This window comes from Macrotis lagotis, chromosome 1, assembly GCF_037893015.1.
Source record: "Macrotis lagotis isolate mMagLag1 chromosome 1, bilby.v1.9.chrom.fasta, whole genome shotgun sequence".
Taxonomy (NCBI): Eukaryota; Metazoa; Chordata; class Mammalia; order Peramelemorphia; family Peramelidae; genus Macrotis; species Macrotis lagotis.
In genome coordinates this window covers 336,832,420-336,843,625 of record NC_133658.1, presented here as the reverse complement: position 1 = coordinate 336,843,625, position 11,206 = coordinate 336,832,420, and the positions used below count along the sequence as shown (strand labels likewise).

The 11,206-nt window shown below is 35.8% G+C and overlaps 1 pseudogene; it reads left to right on the top strand.

Moving 5' to 3' along the window:
- Positions 1-4,261: 4,261 nt before the first annotated feature.
- On the top strand, positions 4,262-5,038 carry LOC141497758 (coatomer subunit zeta-1 pseudogene; annotated as a pseudogene).
- The last annotated feature ends 6,168 nt before the right edge of the window (positions 5,039-11,206 follow it).

Here is an 11,206-nt window from a genome sequence, read left to right as displayed (position 1 = left end):
CAACTGCATGCAAAGATAGATTTCAACATTCTTCCTTTTGCAAGCTTTTGAATTTCACATTTTTCTACCACCTTACCTTCTCTCCCCTCAGCAGCAAGCAATCTGATATAGGTTATACATGTGCAATCATGTTTAATATATTTCCATATTAATGATGTTGTAAAAGAATATTTAGAAGGGGAAAAGCATGAAAAAGAAAGAAAAATATAAAAGAGATTTTAAAAAACTGAATATAGTTCTTTTTTGTTCTATAGACTTCATAGTTATTTCTTTGGATGTGGATTTCATTTTCCATAACATAAATTCTCTTAGAATTATTCTTGATCTCTGTACTGCTGAAAGGAGCTGAGTCCACCATAGTAGTTCATAAAAATATTGCTGTTAATATGTACAATGTTTTTCTAGAGCTGCTCACTTTATTTAGCATCAGTTCATGCAAGACTTTCCAGGGTTTTCTGAATTCTGGCCATGTAGGATTTCTTACAGAATAATAATAATGTTCATAATATTTATATATGATCTTTTTTTTTAACAATTCCTTGACTTATAACCATCCCCTCAATTTCCAATTCTTTGCTTGTACAAAAATAGCATCTATAACTATTTTGTACATGTGGTTAATTTTCCCTTTTTATTATCTCTTTGGAATATAGAACTAGTTGTGATATTACTGGATCAAAGGATTTCCACAATTTTATACCCTTTGCCATAGTTGCAAATTGCTCTCCAGAATGGTTGGATGAGTTCACAACTCAGCCAACAGTCTAAGTAAGTGTCCTGGGTTTCCCACATACTCTCCAACATTAATCATTTTCCTTTTTTTCCATTTTATCCAGTCTGATAGGTTAGGTTGTACCTCCGAGTTGTTTCAATTTGCATGTCTCTACCCAATAAAGATTTGGAGCATTTTTTTTTCATATGATTATAACTAACTTTAACTTTGTCATCTGAAAACTACCTGTTCATATACTTTTACCATTTATCAATTGTAGAATGACTTGTGTTCTTAAAAATTGATCCAGTTCTCCATTTTAGAAATAAATTCTTTATCAGAACCACTAGCTGTGAAATTTTTTCCCAGCTTTCTGCATTCTTTCTCATCTTGGTTATATCAGTTTAATTTGTACAAAATCTTTTTAATTTAATGTAATAAAAATTATCCATTTTGTATTGTATAAAGTTCCCTATGTCTCTGTTCATAAACTTCTTCCTATTCCATAGATTTGACAGAGAGTTTATTCTTTGTTCTCCTAACTTGCTTATTGTATCATCCTTTAAGTCCAAATCATGTATCCATATCAACCTTATTTTGGTATAGAATATGAGGTATGGGTTTGTGATCATACTGTTTCCCAGTTTTTCAAGCAGTATTTGTCTTAACCCAGAAATCTTTGGATTTATCAAACTGTGGTTACTGTAGTCAATAAGTAGTTTCTTTTGTATTTAATCTATTTTAATGATCTACATCTCCATTTCCTAGCCAGTACCAGACAGCTTTGATGACTACCACCTTATAATATAGTTTTAAGCTGGTATGATTAGGCCACAATTTTCATTTTCATTTTCATTAATTCTCTTGATATTCTTGTCTTTTTGTTCCTTCAGATGGATTTAGTTACTATTTTCTCTAGTTTTCTGTAAATATTATTTTAGTTTGCTTCTTATGGCACTGAATAAGTAATTTAATATTGATAAAAATATTTTAAATATTAGCTTGGCCTACCCAGAGCAATTGACATGTTTCCAATTGTTTAGATATGACTTTGTGTAAAAAATGTTATGCTTTTGGATCTGGAGTTAGAACCCTCATTGCCTGGTTTTTGAGCCAGAACCTGATCTGCAAAGTGGCTAGGAGTCTCCAGATGGCTTTCTAGTTCTCCTGCCTATGCTACGCTGCACACCTCTTTTCTCCAGGTGAGACAAATCTTTTTTTCTGAAATTCCTCCATGATATATTACCTGACAAGTTGTTTCACTATTTTTTGTAGGTTCCATTGCTTTAGTGACTTTTTAAAGGTATTATTTAACATTGAGGAAAAGCTCCAGGAGCTTCCTAGTTTTATGCATCATCTTGACTCTAGCCAGAAAGTCATTTGAATCTTTTTTTTTCCTTTAAAAAATCTTGAAAGGAGAGCTAATACAACCCTTGGAGACTGGCTATGGGTGATGCTATCCCTATCCAGAAGAAGAAAAATTAAATAAAACAAAATCAAAAATCCTTCAGAATCTGAATGAACACTACATTCACTCTTTAAAAAAATCTCTTATATATTTCCTTCTCATCTCATGGTTATCTTTCTTTCCCTTTATTCCTAATTCCTCATTCCCAAAATGACTAATCTCTAAACAAGTTAGCATAAATGTGTATGTTTCACTAGACTGTTTGCTTCTGAAGGGAATGGAGTGGGAAGGAAGGGTGGAAGGAAATTGTATAACTTTAAAATATGCACATGCATGTGGAGGAATGTTGCAAAACATTCATAACATGTGATTAGAAAAATAAAATATCAAATGAAAAACAAATGTTTAATATATACCTTGATTACCATATCACTTTTTTCTTTGTAATTCTATATATTTCATTTTAGGTACTTAAAATCATTATGGGACAACTAGGTGGTGTAGTGGATAGAGCACCTGCCCTAGAGTCAGGAGTACCTGCATTCAATTCAGGCCTTGGACAACTAATAATTACCTATCTGTGTGACCTTGGGCAAGCCTCTTAATCCTGTTTGCATTGCAAAATCCTTAAAAAAATCATTATAAAGACATCTGACCAAGGTGGGAGACAGAACCCAGGAACTATTTAACAATCCCATGGTTTTCTGTCAGAACTAACAGGAATCAAGCCTCTTAATAGATTTTGGATTCACAAAACCCACAGAAGAATAGAGGGGAACATTTCACAGTGAGGTTTGTCAAAGGGGGGGTGAAGATATGCCCAGGGCAGAGAGCAGAGACCCAGCCTCAGGGGATATGGGTGGCAGATCTTTCCCAGTCCTCATTACTCTGATTATCTGAAGACAGCCTTTCAGGTTTCTTGTCTGAGGACCCAGCCCAGATTGTGTGATCAAGACCTGGGCCAAGGGACTAGTTCTTTGATACCCCTGACACAATCAATCCTGGGAAAGCTTCTGGCATTCCTTACTAGTGTGCCCACTGAATAACACCATGGAGTTCCTAACACCAGTAAGCAAGGCCCCCAATAGTCTCAACAACAAAGGTCTGTAAACCAGCCCCTTCCCCAATGCAAGATCCTAGTTAAAGGGCCTAAAAATGAGGAAAGGCCAGTGCAAAGCAGGGTCCTTTGAATGTTACCTTAGAGATAAGGACACTAAGTCAGAAAAGGAAGATAGAAGGAAAGGAGCTTCAGAGGAGAATATGAATTGGTCTCCAGTACAGAATGACTTCTTTGAAAAGATCATTAAAGGGGTAGCTAGGTGGTGAAGTGGAATAAGGATGACCTGAGTTCAAATCCCCCCTCAAACACTTAATAATTACCCTGCTGTGTGACCTTGGGCAAGTCACTTAACTGCAATGCCTTGCAAAACCCCCCAAAAAAATCAACTAGAAAAAGTGGGACAGGAAATGAAAGAGAAAATTAACACTGTGAAAGAGAAAATTAACATCTTAAAACAAGAAAACAAAGTTTTTGAAAATATACTTGAATAAGTGGTAAAAGAAAATAATTCTCTCCAAAGCACAATTGGGCAAATGGAAAATGATAACAATGCCTTCAAAATAGAATTGATCAATTATTAAAAGAGATGCAAAAGGTAAATGATGAAAATTCTTCTCTAACAAAAAAAATTGGAAATAATGAAAAGATTGAAATCTGTGGAAACTAAAAGCAAAACAGAAAAGTAAAAAAAAAAAAAAAAAGGAAGAAAATGTAAAATACCTCACTGGCAAAACAACTGACCTGAAAATAGATTCAGGAGAGACAAGTTAAGAATATTAAGACTACTTGAAAACCTTGAAGCAAAAAAAAAAAAAAAAAAGCCTGGTCCATTCTTGAGTATATAGTAAAGGAGAACTGCCCTAATATCCTAGAAGCAGAGGACAAAATAATCATTGAAAGCATAATTATAGGGTGGCTAGGTGGCATAATGGATAGAGCACTGGCACCGGAGTCAGGAGTACCTGAGTTCAAATCCGGGCGTCAGACACATAAAAATTACCTAGCTGTGTGGGCTTGGGCAAGCCACTTAACCCCATTGCCTTGCAAATACCTCCCATGCCAGCACCAACTTAAAGACAACATGGAGGCAATGATCCTGAAACATTCTCTGTATAGTTAAAGCCATCCTGATCCTGGACAACAATGGAGAGCATCTCTTTGTCAAGTACTATGATGACACCTACCCCATCATCAAGGAACCAAAGGCTTTTGAGAAGAATACATTCTTTTATTTTGAGGTATTTTTTTTCCTAGGCAATGGGCTTAAAGTGACTTGTGCAAGGCCACACAACTAGGTAATTATTAAGTGTCTGTGGCCGTATTTGAATTCAGGTACTCCTGACTTCAGGGTCGGTGCTCTATCTACTATACCACCTAGCCATCCCAAGAAGAATATTTCCAACATGACCTACTGGACTGAAGTGAGCTTGCTCCCTTGGAAGGACTGACTGTAGTGTACAAAGGGAGCATTGATCTTTACTTCTCCATGATTGGCACCTCCTATGAAAATGAGTTGATGCTATTGGCTGTTCTGTGCTGCCTCCTTGACTCTCTGAGCCAGATAATGAGGAAGAATGTTGAGAAGTAAGCTTTACTAGAGAACATGGAAGGACTCTTTCTGGCTGTAGATGTGATTGTAGATGAAGCAGCAGTTCTAGAGAGTGACCCTCAGCAAGTGGTACACAGAGTCACATTATGCGGCAAAGAGGTCCCCCATCATAGAGCAGATTGTGGTCTTTGCTTTCGTGAAGACTCTATCCCCCTGCCCCCATTGTCCTTCCCCAAGCCATTTGTCTTCTGTGATACCGCACCCCTCTCACACGCCACTGATGATCCCAGGGCCACTTCAGGAGAGTGATACAGACTTTCTCTTCTTCCCTTTTCTTTACCTTCTATTCTGTTTTTTATGCTTTTCCCAAAATTATCCTGAAAACCACAAATTTGGTTATGTCCTTTCAGCTTTCTCATTTCTCCTATCATTCAAGCTGGAAGGCCCAGGCATAGCAGAACTGGGAATAGAACAAGGGGACAGGATAGAACCCCTAGATTAAAAATTTAGGAAAAATAAACTGTTTTCCTCTTCTGGTCTCACAGTGCATGCACCCTGACCCCATTCTCAATACATGGAGAAGAGGAATAGTTCTTTTCAGAAGCCGCAGATTTTACCGGTCATGCATGTATTTCCTCTTATTCTTGCTGAGAAAGGAGGAAAACAGCTAAAGAAGAGAAAGGCAAACAGACAGGGACTGACAATTCCTTAATTGAGATGGGATGGGTTTGGGTGAATAGAGTGGCAATAGACACTCAGTTATTTGCTATACCTCTTTTTAACTTCAATTCCAGGCCTTATATATAGGCCCAAACTTCTGTGGCCTTGGGGAGAGAGTATCTTGGGGGTCTGTCACCTATTCAACCTCCCATAAATCTCCACTCTTTCAACAAAGGGTAGAAACACCATGTTTCCCAGTCTGAGACAGTCAGAATCCTGGAGCAGAAAGCTCAGGCTCCAGTCTGGAAGATGGGTTCTCTGCTTAGAACTTAGGTGAGTGTTAGATTTATGTCTCTCATCCTCTGGGTTCCTTCAGTTCCCATCGTGGTCTTGTATGTTTGAGATATATGTTTCACCCTTGTGTATGTAGACCCTGATTGTAACTCTTTTGCCCATCTTCCTGGCCTTTTCTTAGGCCTGCTGGTTGCCAGGATGTGGAGGCAGGGAGAAAAAGAATTAACTTTATGAGACTCAGGTTACACTAAGATGAAAATTTATATTCAAGGACACCAGAGGGGGCTGGTTTGAAGCTTTGTGTTCCCATTGAGAAATCTCTGTCAGATAAAGTCACCTTGGTTTAAATCAGTGAGCTTTGAGGTTCCCAGGGAAATAGAAGATCAAACCACCATGCTTTAGTGTGACCTTGCTCCTGTACTCCATATACATCAGCTCCCCTTAAGAAACAGGTCTCTGGTCCCTCTCATGCCATTGTCCTAAATCTGAGGCCTTGACCACTAACTGCAATGGTTTAGCCATATTCCAAGCAGAAAAGAAGACCTTTAGGAAGAGATGAGTCAGCATAGGCTCTAGGAAACAAATACTGGGATGCTATTCTGCACAAAAGACTGGGAATAAAGCATCCCCCCCCAAAAAAGAAGAAAGAATACCTCTATGCCCTCTTACAAGGTATGCCAAAGTGAAAACACCAAGAAAGATTCTGGACAAACTCCAGAACTATCAGATCAAGGAGAATATCCTGCTAGTGGCCAGAAAGAAACAATTCAAATACCAAAGAGTCAAAGACAGAATTATTCAAGACCTGTCTGCATTATCATTAAAGACTAAAGATGCATGATATTAGCTTTAGAAAGATTTAATTTATTTTGAGTTTTACAGTTTATCCCCCATTCTTACTTACTTCTCCCCATGCCGACAGAAGGCCTTCTGTTAGTCTTTACATTATTTCCATCTTATATATTGAATTCAGCAGAATGTGATGATAGAGAAATCATATCCTTAAGGAAGAAAAATAAAGTATGAGATAGTGAAATTATGTAATAAGATAATGTTTTTTTTTTCCTTATTTAAAGGTAATAGCCTTTGGACATTGTCCAAAGTCCATAATTCTTTATCTGGATACAAATGGTATTCTCCATTGCAGTAGCACAAAATTGTCCCTGTTTGCTGCACTAATAAAATGAGCAAGTCCATAAAGGTCAATCATCACCCCCATGTAGCTGTTTGGGTGTACAATGTTTTTCTGATTCTGCTCATCCCACTCAGCATCAGTTCATACAAATCCTAACAGGCTTTCCTGAATTCCCATCCCTCCTGGTTTCTAATAGAGCAATAGTGTTCCATGACATACATATACCACAGTTGGTTAACCCATTCCCATAATGAAGGATATTCACTTAATTTCCAATTCTTTGCCACCACAAACAGGGCTTCTATGAATATTTTTGTACAAATGATGTTTTTACTCTTTTTTCATAATCTCTTCAGTGTATAGACCAAATAGTGGTATTGCTGGATCAAAGGGTATGCAAATTTTTGTTGACCATTGGGGATAATTCCAAATTACCCTCCAAAAAGTTTGGATGAGTTTACAGCACTACCAACAACGTATTAGTGTCCCAGATTTCTGGTATCCCTACCAACACTGATCATTTCTCTTTCTGGTCATATTGGCCAGTCTGACAGTTTTGAGATGTGTCTGATCTCTGACAGGTGTCTCAGAGATGTTTTAATCTGTACTTCTTTAATAAGTAATGATTTTGAGCAATTTTTCATATGACTATGGATTGCTTTAATCTCCTCTTCTGTAAATTGCCTTTACATATCCTTTGACCATTTGTCAACAAGGCAATAGCTTTTTTAAAATATGACTCAGTTCTCTGTATATTTTAGAAATGAGTCCATTGTCAGAATCATTAGTTGTAAAGATTGTTTCCCAGTTTACTACATTTCTATTTATCTTGGTTACAGTGGTTTCATCTGTGCAAAACCTTTTTTAATTTAATATAATCAAAATTATCTAGTTTGTTTTTAATGTTGTTCTCCATCTCTTCCTTGGTCATAAACTGCTTCCCTTTCCATAGATCTGACTGGTAAACTGCTCCTTGATCTTCTACTTTGCCTATAATATTGTTTTTTTATATTTAAGTCCCACATCCATTTGTATCTTATCTTGGTATAGGGTGTGAGGTGTTTGTCTAATCTTAGTTTCTGCCATACTAACTTCTAATTTTTCCAACAGTTTTTAAAGAAGAGAGAGTTTTTAATACCAATAGCTGAACTCGTTGGATTTAACAAACAGGAGATTATTACAATCATTTCCTGCTATTGCACCTAATCTATTCCACAGATCTACAAATTTATTTCTTAGTCAATACCAGTCTTTTTTGATGACTGATACTTTATAATATAATTTTAGATATGGTAAGGCTAAGCCTCCTTCTTTTGCAATTGTTTTTCATCGAATCTCTGGAAATTCTTGACTTTTTATTTGTCCATATAAATTTACTTACAACTTTTTCTGAGAGATGAGGCTGAGGTCTCCCACTAGTAGAGTTTTGCTTTCTATGCCTTCTTGTAGCTCTTCCAAATTCTCCACTAAGAATTTGGATGCTGTCCCATTGGGTGCATACATATTAAGTATTAAGTATTGAAATTACTTTATTGTCTATGGTACCTTTTAGGAGGATATAGTTTCCTTCTTTTTCTCTTTTAATGCTATCTATTTTTGTAGCTGCTTTGTCTCAGTAAGGATTGCTACCCCTGCTTTTTTTCACTTCAGCTGAAGCAAAATATATTTTGCTCTAACCTTTTACCTTACTCTCTCTCTCTCTCTCTCTCTCTCTCTCTCTCTCTCTCTCTCTCTCTCTCTCTTTCTGTAAATATGTATATGTATATATATATATATATATATATATATATAATTTAAATATTTACCATTTAAATATCACATTAGAAATTCTGAAAATTAAATGTGAAATCAATAAAATTGAAAGCAAAGACCTATTAAAGTAATAAATAAAACCAAGATTTTGTTTTGTGAAAAAATCAATAAAATGGATAAACCTTTGGTTAATTTGGTAAATGAAAGAAAAAATCAAATTAGTTTCAAACCAAAACACAAAAAACAAAAATAGTATCAAAATGAAATATTTGATTTCACCATCAATGAGGAGGAAATTAAAGTAATAATCAGGGACTTTTTTCTCTAATTGTATGCCAATATATTTGATAATCTAAGTGAAATAAATAAATATTTGCAAAAATATAAATTGCCCAACTTAAAAGTTGAGAAAATTAAATGCAATTGCAACTATCACAGAAAAAGAAATTCAACAGGCCATCAATGAACTCCCTATGAAATTATCTCCAGGGTCAGTTGGATTCACAAGTGACTATCAAATATTAAAGAAACAATTCATTCCAATTTTAAATAAACTATTTCAAAAAAATAGTTGAAGATGGGACTCTACTGTCTTCCTTCCATGACACCAATATGGTGCTAGCACATAAACCAGGTAGAGTCAAAGCAGAGAAAGAAAATATAGACCAATTTCCTTAATAACTATTGATGCAAAAAACAAACAAAATATTGGCAAAGCAATTATAGCAAATTATTATAGGATAATACAATAAAATTAAGCAGAATTTATTCCAGGACTGCAGGATTGTTTCAGTATTTGGAAAAATGTCAGTATAATTGCCTCTATCAATCAAAGATCTAACAGAACCCATGCAATTATCTCTAGAGTTACTGAAAAAGCTTTTGACAAAATATCGCATCCATTCCTACTCAAAACATTAGAGAGTAGAAATAAATGAATTATTCCTTAAAATGATAAGCTGTATTCATTTGAAACCATCAGCAATCATTATAAGCAATGGGAATAAGCTAGAAGCACTCCCAGTAAGATCAGGAGTGAAACAAAGATTCCCATTATCATCATTATTATTCAATATTATATTAGGAAATTTTATTTTTAACAAAAAGAGAAGATAAAGAAATTGAAAGAATTAGAATTGGTAATGAAGAAACCAAATCTCTCACTCTTTGGTTACAATTTTCCCCCTAATCTTGTTTCCCTCCCCCCAACCCCCACAGAGGAGAGACGGATAGTCTTTGCATTATTTCCATGCTGTACATTGATGAAAATGGAATGTGTTGAGAAAGAAATAATATGTTTAGGAAAAAACAAAATAAAAGTATAGCAAGATTACATATTAAGATAACTATTTCTATATATTAAAAGTAATAGCCTTTGGTCTTTCTTCAAACTGCACAATTCTTTCTCTCTTTCTTTGCTAATTTTAAGTTTACATTTATTTTATATTATTACAATAATCTTGTTATAAGAGTGAAGATAAATCCCGCTCTACCCCACCCCCCCAAGGAGATGAGGAACCTCTAGAATAGTCAGATAGAAAAAAATGTACTTCTGTCTTGTGTCCAGAATCCAATGGTTCTGTCTCTGGGCTGAGTTGCCTTCTTTATCATAAGTGCATCAGAGAAGTTGCTTCAATATTTCTCCCACAGTGGCTATTATTAGCTGTCTTTCCATTCACTCTATTCCTCCCCACTTTCATTTATTCTTCTCTCTCTCTCTCTCTCTCTCTCTCTCCTTTCATCCTGTCCCTGTCCAAAAGTTTGTTGTATCTGAGTACCATCTCCCACAATCTTCCCTCTCTTGTTTCACATTTTCCCCCTTCCTTCCCCCCATTCCCCCTTATCCCATCCCTTTCTTTTAATTTTTCTCTATGGTAAGTGTGTATGTTATTATGATGAGAATGAAGGCTCACTCATCCCCCCCCCCCCCACCTTCCCCCATTCTATTATTTTGAAAAAGCTTTGTCTTATCTGAAATACCTTAGCTCCTTCTTCCTTTCCTTTCTCCTCCTCCCAGTTCTTTCCTGTAACATCCATTGACTCCATCTTTTTGCTATATAATACCATTATATTCCACTCCTTCCTGTGCCCTGTCTATATATAATCCTTCTAACAGCTCTTATCAAAGAGAATGTTCATATGAGTTATCAATATCTTCTTCACATGCAGCAAAACGAACAATGCGACATCATTAAGTTTCTCATAGTTAGTTCTTCTCATCCATCCCCTCTATGGTTCACGAATAGAGTCCTGAAATTGAAGATCAAACTTTCTTTTCAGCTCTGTTTGTTTCAATAAGAAAGTTTGAAAGTCTCCTTTTCAATTGAAAGCTCATCTTTTCCTCTGAAAGAGGATGTTCAGTTTTGCTGGATAGTTGATTCTCAGTTGTAAATCAAGTTCCTTTGCCTTCCAGAAAATCATATTTCTATCCCTAGAAATCTTTAATTTAGATATTGCCAGATACTGTGTAGTCCCAACTAAAGAGCAACAGTAGTTGAATTGTTTGTTTCTGGCAGCTTTTAGTATAGTTTCTTTCACTTGGGAGTTTGGGAATTTGGCTATAATATTCCTGGAAGTTTTTCTTTGGGGATCTCTTTCAGAAGATGACCAATAAATTCCCTCAATTTCTATTTTTG